General features: G+C 40.9%; 1 pseudogene; it reads right to left on the bottom strand.

Annotated features, from left to right (window-relative positions):
- Positions 1-488: 488 nt before the first annotated feature.
- On the bottom strand, positions 489-1239 carry LOC148013791 (tubulin alpha-1 chain pseudogene; annotated as a pseudogene).
- Between the last annotated feature and the right edge of the window lie 10919 nt (positions 1240-12158).

Here is a 12158-nt window from a genome sequence, read left to right as displayed (position 1 = left end):
TCTCACAAATTGGCACTCTCTACAGTTCGAGCCAGCACTGGTTCACCACACGTCTCCTTGCTAAAGAGAGAAATAGTGAAGCCTCTAACACAGCAGCTCGCAGTGATGAGGTGATCAAATCAGAAGCGCTCGGGGGGTAGAGGAACTTGAAGGGAGTTGTTGGGCTGAGGTGCAAGAGGAGAGTGGAGCCTTCAAATCTGATTTGGACTAGCAGTTTGTCACTGATCTGTGACTGCATATACCTTCAGAGACGCGACATACGCCATAAGCCTTCAAATCTGATTTGAACTAGCAGTTTGTTACTGATCTGTGACTGCATATACCTTCAGTCCATCATCCACCAGAATAGGAGAAGTGATGGTGGCCATTAACATAGAGCTTGTCCTCTTCAATGCAGACTGAGCCTATAACCCTTATTTAATGCAAAATAGAGGAGTTCAAGTTGGGGCAGCCTTGTGCTTGGCAGGAATGACAGACAATTTCAGGGATTACGATCTGCAAATTCGAGTCCTGGTGGCACGGATGATGATCTTTGTGCTCATGCACACGGCTCTCTGTACCTTGGCAAGGTCACCTCCAGGCACGACAGTGGGAGGCTGATAGTTGATGCCGCACTTGAACCCGGTAGGGCACCAGTCCACAAACTGAATGGTCCTCTTGGTCTTGATAGTGGCCACAGCTGCATTTACATCCCTGGGCACAACATCGCCTCTATGAGACAGCAGGCCATATACTTTCCATGCCTCGGGTCACACTTGGCCATCATAGACGCGGGCTCAAAGGCACTGTTGGTGATCTCCGCAACAAAGAGCTGCTCATGATAGGCTTCCTCAGCCGAAATGACGGGCACATAAGACGAAAGCATGAAATGAATTCTCAGATAAGGAACCAAGTTCGACTGAAACTCGGTAACGTCTACGTTCAAGGCACCGTCAAAGCGAAGCGAGGCCGTAAGGAAGGAAATAACCTGAGATACGAGTCGATTCAAATTAGTGTAGATAGGACGCTCAATGTCCAAGGAGCGTCTGCAATGTCGTATATGGCTTCATTGTCAAGCAACACAGACACATCAGTATGCTCGAGAAGAGAGTGAGTGGACAAGACGCTGTTGCAGGGCTCCACAACGGAAGTAGACACTTGAGGGGAAAGGTACACAGTAAACCTTAGCTTTGATTTCTTGCCGTAGTCTACAGACAAGCGTTCCAGGAGCAAGGAGCCAAGGCCGGAATCAATAGCAATGCATCAAGAGGATCATCACCCTGAATTTCTCCCACAGTATAGGAGTATGTTCAGATGGTGCAAACAGTGTGAGTGCATACTCACGTCCTGGAAATCAGCAATGGTGCCAAGTAGCTACATAAGCTACTCCTCTTGAAGCTCTTGAGGCAGGGAAAGAGGTCATCCAACCCATTCTCATGATAGAAGTGAGAAGAAGAAGATCTGATGTGGTCTTGGCCATGGATTCTTGTGGAAAGCTTGAAGAAATGAGGAAAGGGAAGAAGAAACCCTTTCTTCTCAAAAGTAACCACGGTTAAAATGTCCTGCAACCATTTGTTTGTACACTTACCCCAAATTTTGGCTCAATCTTGATCACGTCCTGCTATTTTGGCTGGAGCCTTCCATTTCTTCCCTTGGTAATGCCAAGAATCACCATCTTCATCCTTGTTTGTAGCAGACCTTCACATATAACTCCGGTTTGAAATCTTCATGTCCTGTCAAGTCCTGTCACTCAAATTCCTAACTATGGTTTGCTCTCTCTAGCGTAGGAAACTGAATCTAGTACTTGAAAATGACTTCTGCAAGGATCTAAGCTACTGCTCTGATACCAATGTAATGGAAGCAATCAACCATGGAATGAAATCTAACTGAAATTGAAAAAATTAACTAAACTACAACAAAGAATTAACAAATCTATTGCACCAAGACATCCTCATCATGTATTAATGGTTGGGGATTCAAGAATACATGACGGCCATGGCTGAGTGCTTCATAGGCTAGAAAGAAGCTAACTCCAAGAAAATGGTAAAGCCAAGATTATTGAATGATCAAAAGATGTCTTGCCTTTGGCCTCTAGTCCCTTTTATTCTAACCCTCTTTCAAACTTAAGGGCTGTTCACACATGTACATATAGGCTAAAGCTAAATTTACAAAGGCTGGAATTAATCCAAGGTGCAAATATTAATGTTGTATTTTTCCTTCATGACACACTTGCACAGAGGCAAGGAAGATACAACTAGAGCAGAGATTGCATGGTGGATGGCATGGGAATCAAAGCATTAGTGATTATGCTGCATAGATAAAGCACAGAGGCAAGGAAGATACAACTAGAGCAGAGATTGCATGGTGGATGGCATGGGAATCAAAGCATTAGTGATTATGCTGCATAGATAAAGCACAGAGGCAAGGAAGATACAACTAGAGCAGAGATTGCATGGTGGATGGCATGGGAATCAAAGCATTAGTGATTATGCTGCATAGATAAAGCAGATTGTGGAGGATCTTGCTTGGATAAATGCACCTATGGATGATGATGATTTAGTTTCTACTACTTAAAATGGACTTGGACGTGCATACAAGTACCTTGACACTTCAATCTCTATGAGAGGCAATTCTATGCCTAACTTTGAGGAGTTGGTTACTTTGTTGCTTATGGAAGAAATTAAGTTGGGCATTAATGCATCTAGCAGTGGGAAAAATGCTAAACAAGATAGTGTGTTCTACCATCAAAGAGGTTGTGGTAGATCATCCAGAGCTAGACGATCTTTATATGGTCATGGAGATTGATTTGCATGTGATCATAGCTCTTTTGGTTGTGACAACTTTATGCCTAGAGGTAGGGGGATATCCTACTCTAGAGTTAGAGGATGTTCTAGTCCACAAATAGATGGTGCATGTCATTGTTGTGGGTAGTTTGGTCACTTTGAGAGGGAATGCTATCATAAGAAAAATGCTATGTTTGGGGGTCAAGGAAGGTCCCAATTTGGGCAGTATGTAGGTGGATATAGTGGTGTTGGCTATGGTTTTAAAGGTGGTTCATCACCTAGAGGTCATCTCTTGCTATGGAGCATGCTCTTGGTAGTATCACACATCCCCCTAGAGAGGATGACTCACTTTTGAATTTAGGAGCTATAAACCATATGACACATCATTTAGAATGATTTGATAGGAAGCAATAAATGCAAATTGAAGAGCATGTGGCTACAGGAGATGGTAGATTACATAAGAGAACTCACATTGGCAGCATTCATTTGGTGACTAAATATGGGATAGAGAATAAGCTTAGTGATGTTGTGTATGTGCTTACTATCACCAAGCTTTTGACTTAAATTGGGATCAAGGGTTGCAATTAAGGTTCAATAGATATGGTTTCCTCATTGAGGAGTTTAGAATTGGAAAAACTAGTAGGTTGATTGCTCACGATCAAAAGAAATACAAATTGATTGCTTGGATGCAGGTACTCCTATCATAAAAAGTTGAGATTGGACATGGACAATATAAGGATGTTGAGTTATGGCATAGGAGAATTGGGTGTGGTAACTTGCAAAGGCTAAAACATATGTATTCTAGATAGGTTGTTCGTGGGCTTCTGCAGGTTAGCTATATCAACTATGATCATGTATGTGAGGCATGCTAGTTTGGCAAGCAATCTAGACTCCCATTTCTAAAGAGGGAGAGAATTAGCACTTATTCATTGGAAATGGCATATTAGGATATATGGGGACCATGCTAGAATGTTTCTTTGAGTGAGAGATGCAAGCTTTACTTTACTCTAATTGATGATTTCAATGTGATGACACAGGTTATTTTGTGCAACATAAAAGTGAGGCTTTTGAGATGTTTTTGGAGTTCAAGGCTATGGTAGAAAAATAGTTTAAGAGTTACATAAAGTGCTCGAGATCAGATAATGGAGGTGAATATATGTTAAATGAAATCTCTGACTACTTGAGAGATCATAGGATTAAGAGGCAAGTTACATGTACATATGCATCACAACAGAATGGTGTTGTAGAGAGAAAAAATAAGGATCATTGCGAAAGTTGCAAGAGCTATGATGAATCAAATGCACATGCCATTGACTTATTGGGCTGAGATAGTATGTACTACAATTCATATTATGAATAGGGCACCTACATCATCAACTCATCACATGTCATTGTATGAGAATATGTATGGAAGAACACCTATAGTTGCATATTTCATGGTGTTTGGTTGTGTATGCTATATTTCATGTATTTTTGTTGGCTGTCAGATGAGAAGAAGGGTTATAAAATGCTATGATCATGTCTCTAGAGAGGTCTACATAAGCAAGGATATGACGTTTAATGAATATGAGTTTTGGTATAGACCTAAAGCTACAATTGAGATGGATACTTGTGAGAGCAATGATGCTAATGGTTATAGGAAGAAAATTGCAGCAAATAATTTTCAAAGAAATCAACATATGGAGAACATGTATGGACCTCAAGATCATGAAGAAAACAATGGGAGTTATAGCCTATGGAGTGGCGGGTTGAGGAGTGCACAAAAGAAGGCAAAAATAACACAAGGAAAGAAATCTATGGGTGAAATTTTAGAGGATGAGTCTATAGATGATGAGTTTGGGACACCATATGTTAGAACTCTAGGAATAAAGAGTGCAGGAAAGTATGTACCACCACATGCAAGAACGGTTGAGACACCATCTAGTGTACCTTAGTTTGAGAAGATAAAAAAGAGTAAGACATCCAGTTGATAGGTTAACATATGGCTTTATGAAAATGCATTATATATACATGGTTTCTTACGTGCAGCATATAAAGCCTACTTGTTTTGAAGAGGTAGTTGGAAGCAAAGATTAGAAGGAAGCTATGGATGAGGAAATGGATGCATTGACTAAGAATAAGACTTGGGATCTAGTTGAGTTGCCTTACGGCAATAAAGCATTGGCTGCAAGCCAGATGGCTCATTGGAAAGATATAAAGCAAGATTGGTTGCAAAGGGTTATGCATAAACATATGGATTGGACTATGAGGAGACATTTAGTCCAATGGCAAAGAGGACTACAATGAGATCGTAACTTCAATTTATAGCTAGAATTTATATCAAATGGATATTAAGAACACTTTCTTCAATGGTACATTTTGGAAGAGGAAGTATATATGGAATAGCCAAAAGGGTATGTACACCCTAAGTATCCATATTATGTATGCAAGCTAAGAAATCCATTGCATGGGTTAAAGTAAGCACCTAGAGCTTGGCGTGAGAGGATCAACAAATTTCTATGGAGCTTGGTGTGAGAGGATCAATAGATTTCTATGGAGCATTGGATTTTAGCAAAACATGGCTGATTATTCACTTTATTTTAGATACACAAAGGTTGGAATGGTGGTTGTGGTCATTTATGTTGATGATCTTATCGTAATAGGTATCCTTGGAAGAGAGATTGTTGAAGTAAAGCATGGGCTGCACAAGTCGTTTGACATTAAAGATCTTGGATTGTTGAGGTATTTTCTCGGCATTAAAGTAATTGATACACCATGTGGAATTTGGTTGATACAAAGGCAAAATTCATTAGAGATGTTAGAGTAGTATGGGATGGCAGCATATAAGCTAGTGGATACACCATTGGACCAAAATTAAAAAATGGTTGATGATGAACAATATATTGTGGATATCACTATGTTCAAGAAGATGGTTGGTAGTTTGATCTACCTAACCATAACAAGACCGAACTTGAGCTATTAAGTGGGAGTGAGAAGCCAATTCATGCAGAAGCCATGCAAATTGCATTTGGATGCAGTGAGGAGAGTGTTTAGGTATGTCAAGAAGATAGTTAGCTTTGGCTTGCTCTATGAGAAAAGGATCAAGCTTACATTGTTTGGATACACAAATGGAAACTGGGTAGGAAGTATTATGGATAGGGGATCCATTAGTGGTTATGCTTTCTAATTTGGTTCAGGCATGGTGACTTGGAGTAGCAAGAAATAACCCATGGTTTCTTTGTCCAATACGAAAGCAAAGTACAGAGGTATAACATTGGTAGCATGTGAGCAAGCATGGCTAAGACTACTTCTATGTGATATCGGGATTGAGATAGATGGTGGAGTTATCATGTACAGTGGTAACATTAGTATCGTGTTGACAAAGAACCTAATCTATTATGCAAGGATGAAGCATATTGAAGTACAATATTATTTCAATAGAGAGAAAGTCATGGATGGAGGGATAGACTTGGTACACATCAAAACCAATGACCAAGTTGTAGATATCTTTACCAAAGCATTGGGCAAATATAAGTTCCAGTTTTTTAGAAGTGCACTTGGGGTATTGTATCTACAAGCTCATTGAGGGGGAGTATTGAGAAATAAGACATAGGGTAAGTCTATATCCTATGTATGCACTAAATAAATGAGAGGTTATATGCAAAGTGACTTAAGGGTCAAAAGGTATCTATCACTTTAGTGAGATACTTGGTGTGTAGGTTGTTGATAATGAAAGAAAGAGAAGAATGAAGAAGAAGAAGAAGATGATGGATCGAGCCTCCATATCTTGTGCCATCTCCCTTCCATTGAACATCTAAATCAAATCCTTTCAAATAATGAAATAAGCTACAACCAGACCAAATAAACTCTTTTTCACAAAGATGTCCATCATATCCTTTTGCTTTTGGAACAAAACGTGAGCAATCAAGTTGGGTCTATCATGCATAGTTTGTCCCGCGGTAGCAACACTTTCTTTATTTCCTTCCACCTTGGATTGTATGTGAATATAATAAACAAATCAGGCTTGCCCTTGTGCTACAAACAATTGCCATGGCATCTTGGTATAACTAATACATGTATCAAGGCCCTAATTTAAAGATGATGGGAGAACAATACGTGTACCAACTATTCTTCCATAAACAACATTATGAGCATCGGCAAAGTTGAGATCATATCTGCAAGTCTAGAATAAACTTCTGAATGCAAAGTGGACTACTTCAAGCAACACCAACTCAACCTACATTTCTCTATACTACAATATGCAACCACCAAAAATTGTAAAGATCCCACCTTGTAGCAAGCATGCAACCGGTCCTCCCATCATGATGGAGATTCCTGGCTGCACAAGCAACCCATGTAACTAACAATGGGGGCAACTTCTCTCTCTTTGTTGGTTCTATCACCGCCCTTCACCCGTGGAATGGATGTGTGGATGAAGAGAGCAGATTCTAGTATTTCTCTCTCCTCCCTCTCTCTCTTCTCTATGGGTTGTTCATGTGTGCCATCTTGATGGAGGAACCGGGGAAGGAGAATGAAGAAAGTGATGATGAAGATTGATGGAGATGCTGAAGATTGATGAGCAGCATTGGATTGAGAGCAATGAAGGCTCCGTCTGCTTGTTATGCATGCATTCAAGGCATCTCGGGTTACGTATAAACATGGTATGACCATTTTTATGAAGAAAATGAAGAATTTTTGATAGTTTATGATGATAATTATGTTCTTATTAGATGAAAATTTGTTTGTGGGCTGTTTGCATTATGAGTAATTGTTGTTCATCAGAAAATCTTGATTTTGCAATGATTTACATGCTCTATTTAATTTTTGTAAACCCGAAATGCGGTTTTTAAGTGGCAAAATGGTAGTTTTTCTGTTTCGGGTTGGGAAAAAGTGTTCCCATGGGGGGAATATGAAAGATAAATTGAATGTTAGTATGCTGAAGTGATTGGAACAAGAAAAACCAGAAAATAGCATATTTTATTGCCAAATAAATCAAGAAAATAGAAAAAATAAGGGAAAAAAATAGAAATACATCTTGGAAAAATAACAAAATATATAATGATTATTTGTGGATGTATGGTAGTGGCAAAGCATGAGGTTTAGCCTCAGTTTTCCCTATCTCTTTGTCAAATTTTGTGATTTACCGCTTTTTCTACATCAAAACACGACAAAATGAACCTCTACACCTATGCAATGAAAGCAATACCTAAACGTAGGGGGTTGGGATGTTTGAATGGTGTGATTTGTGTACTGATTGTTGCTGATTTTTTAATGCACATCATGTCATAGAGGTCCGTGTTATTTTAATTAAGAGGGTAGTAGCACGAGTATTGTCTCGGTGCTATCCTTTCATCGCCGCAACGCATTAGAGAATAAGCATTAAAAGCCTGGTTGTGCACAAGCACGTTGTTGATTTTGAAAATGATGTTTGAGCACTTTAGAATCATTCACCTTTACATGTGCATGATGATCATGGTATCAGAATAAAAAAAACCTGGATGCATAGCACCTGTTTTCAATGACAATGACCCACGTTGAGTGTGGAAAGGCATCCTAAGCCGTAGGATAGATGTTCGTTTCTTGGGGGGTTATTTGGTGAGGAAACATGGTATATCTCCTGGAGACGTTTGAAATGAAAGAGTGGAGTTTGTTCGTTTGTTTTATATGTTGAGTAGCGCATCAAGGGGCCAATCCCTACGATGTAGGAGAGCTGTAGTGGGGCCACGGTGTTTCTACTGAGAGGTTGCCCCCATGTATGTGATTATCGTGGTATTTATTGCCAATGTGTATGGGTTCTCTCTTGGTGGAGTTTATCGGAAGGAAAACGTTGGACTATAAAACTATAAAACTATAAACGCATAGATTAGGCTTTAGGGCAGTTTATCCTTTAGCAGCAGATTGAGGCTCCTGGTCCGCGAGGCCGTGAGGGTGTGTTTGTCTAATATGAGCATGAGGTGTGGCTAGTGCCATAGCTAGTGCCGGCCCATTTTAGTTTCCATTAGTGGTGCTTCTGCCGGGAGCTGCAAACAAGTGATGGTTCTCCAATCTATGGTTTTTAGGGACCAAAAAGTTGGTTTATGTCCTCTGACAAGGACCGTCAAGCCGAAATACAAAAAGCAGAACGTGGTGAGAGGGCTAGATAGTGGTTGGAGATTGTAAGTCGCTATTCTTCTCAAAGGAGTAGCCCGATACACATAAAAGGCAGTGGTCTTAGTAACCCAACTGCTGCACATAGTCCTTTAGGTGCAGGGGGAAGTGTAAGTTCTTCCTCTCTTCCACCAAGTTAACACACTTCAAGTGGGGGTGTGATTCCATCAATTCAAACTCCTATTGTCAATCCGATTGTCGTCATGGCACAACCCATTGCAATTCCTGCAGGGACGCCGGATCTGCCAGCTTTAGGAGTGCCTTTGCCCATTTTTAATGGGTTAGCCAAAGAAGATGCGTAGTCTCACATTTGTGAAATCCAAAGATTAATGTTTAATTACCGCATCCAAGATGAGGGACATCTTATGATGTTCTTTAACATGACATTAAAAGGAAGGGCTGCAGTATGGTATCATAGCATAGAGACTGGAACCATAACCACAATTGACCAATTTTATGCAGCCTTCCGAGGAGAATATGCCCCTGAAAGAGGTGGCCAATACTGGTTGTGTGTTTTGAATGTAACATGCCAAGATCCCCATGAGAATGTGAAAGCTTATGCCAAGAAGCTTAAGGAAGTGTTTGTAAGTTACAAACTTACATTCCTATTCCGTCGGCTGCCCAATTGCAATACTTCTTGCATGGATTGGACTTCAATATTCAGGTACAATTGAGTAGTGTGGCTTTGGCTGATATAGACACCGCCATTACGCGGGAAAAAGGAGTAGAGTCACGATTACAAACGACCTACTCCTCTCGAATAAATCTTAATGCGGGTTTGGTACCTGGAGACAATTTACCATTGATAAATGGAAGCCAAGGGATGCCTATGAATAACCCTAATGGGAGAGGAAGCATGGTTCAAAATGTACCTTTGCTGCCAGCTCCTCCCAGTGTGACTATGCCTATGGCTAGCCAGTTGGCTCCACCAAATGTTGGAAGCCAAGTTTCGAACCCTAATGTTGTTCCTGTGAGTCAACAACCAATGCCCCATCAAATTGTTAGGCCAATGAGACGACGGATAGATGATCAAGGCTATGAGTCCAGTGCCTCTAATGTTCTTGGAGAAGTTAAGGATATGATGAAGCACTACACTGATATGATTTCTGAACAATATCCGCAAATAGCTGTTGACGTCAATTTCCTGAAGAAGCAGCAGAATCTGATAGGGAGTCGACGCCCTGAAGAGGGTGGTCCCTCAAGATTCAGTTGTAAGTGGTGTGGCGGACAACATTTCCCTAGAAACTGTCCAAATGTTAAATGTGATATTTGTGGGAAGTCGGGCCACTTAGCTGCTACCTGTTGGAGTAAGATTAGTTCCCTCCAACAAGGGAGTAAACAGCCAGGTCCAGTTAATCATAGAGCGCAAGGTAATAATCTCCAGTAAAATGACGGACCAAGGCAAATATTGAAAAGGGGAAAGACCACTATAGAAGAGTTGCCACAAGGCAATGGAGTTAGCCTTATCGAGGCTATACGCGTCAATGGCACTGAAACCTCTAACCTACGAGCCGTGACAAGAGGCCAAAAGGCTAAAGAGGTTGATAGAGATAATGCAAAACCGGTCGAGGAAAACCCTAAGCAAGGGGATAAGGGGACACAAGTCCTGAATCCTAGTGTGGAAGGTGGACCTCTAAGGCCTGTGGACAAAAAAGTCGATCCTAAGAAGGATGAGGAAGTGCCAAGAAAGAAGGCAAGAGCTAAAAAAGAAGCACCAAAGCCGGTCCCGAGACCAAAAGAGAGATTGGTGTGGCGAGAAAAGAGAGCTTTGGCTACCTATCATGATTTTGATTTAGCAAGTTCCCTTTGCGAAGTCAAACCAGATGTAAACCTCTTACAGTTGATTAAATTATCTCCAGGAGTACGCAAGGAATTCAAGAAGATCCTGTGTATTGGGTATATTGTAGAACCTTTGGGCATAGCACGAGTAGGGGAAGATTGGTTTGATCATGCTGAAAAGAATTGCCCTAGGGTTCTAGCATACGTGGATGGAATATTAGTAGAGCATGCTATTGTAGACACTGGGTCCTCCGTCAATATCATGAGTTTAGAGTTGATGGAGAGGCTGGGTCTAGGCATCCAAAAAGATAGCTCCACCCTTCTTAGAATGGCTGATGATAGTCTAAGGCAACCAGAAAATTGCGTTACTAAAGTCCATGTTACAGTTGCAAGTGTAGAATGCTTCTTGGACTTTAGGGTGATAAGATTTGCAGGACGTCCTAGCTATCGAGTCTTGCTAGGTAGGCCTTGGATCTTATGAACAGACTGTCAAGTCGATATACCCGCCGGTTGAGTGGTTTTAGGTAGAGGTGCTAATCGAGTAATAGTCGATGCTTACCCTAAGTCTCCTCAGAGTGAGAGAGCTCCTTTATCCTCTACTGAATTAGAAACAGTAGATGATCCATCTGGTAGTGAGACATCATCCAGAGATGAATCTAGAGAGGTTTCCACTCTAGAGGATATTTATCAGATAACTTTAAATGAGCCGATAGAGCCGCAATATAGGATAAGAGACGCGGATGTGATTGAGTTGGACCTTGGCACGCTGAATGATTCGCGACCAATTAAATTAGGTTCCATGCTTAGTTCAACAGAAAGGGAGGACTATGTGTCCTTGATTCAAGAATTCCGCGACATCTTTGCTTGGAGTTATGATGAGCTGAGAGGCATTCCTCCCAGCCTGACTATTCATACTATTCGTGTAAAAGAAGGCAGTCGTCCTGTGAGTCAGAAAGTAAGGCATATGCCTTTTAAATTGAGGGACGGGCTGTTTGAGGAGTTACAAAAGTTACGGAAAGATGGTTTAATCTTTCCTATACAACACACAGAATGGTGTTCACCAGTTGTCATCAGGAAGAAGAAAAACAACCAGATCCGACTATGTGTAGATTTTAGAGAGCTGAATAAGCAGACGGTTAAGGATTACTACTCGTTGCCATTTATTGACCAAATTTTGGATCAATTAGCGGGTAGGGAAATATATTCGTTTATGGATTGCTTTGCAGGATACAACCAGATGGAAATTGCAGAAGAGGACAAGTTGAAAACAACTTTCATTACTGTCTTTGGTACTTTTGTGTACCATGTGATGGCCTTTGGATTGTGCAATGCACCTGGATCATGGCAACAAACAGCAGACAAGACCTTTGGTGACATCTCCCCAGATGAGTTGAAAGTATTTATCGATGACCTGGGGGCAGCCACTGAAGGGAAAGGATGTTGATTATTTTAAGAAAGTGTTTTGAGCGCTGCAAACAATTTTGTATCGCT

The sequence above is a fragment of the Lygodium microphyllum genome, chromosome 26 (genome assembly GCF_053477565.2).
Source record: "Lygodium microphyllum isolate KBCC chromosome 26, Lygodium_microphyllum_v1.1.10, whole genome shotgun sequence".
In the NCBI taxonomy this organism is placed as follows: domain Eukaryota; kingdom Viridiplantae; phylum Streptophyta; class Polypodiopsida; order Schizaeales; family Lygodiaceae; genus Lygodium; species Lygodium microphyllum.
The sequence above is the reverse complement of the archived record's forward strand: the minus strand, read 5'-3'. Positions and strand labels throughout refer to the sequence as shown.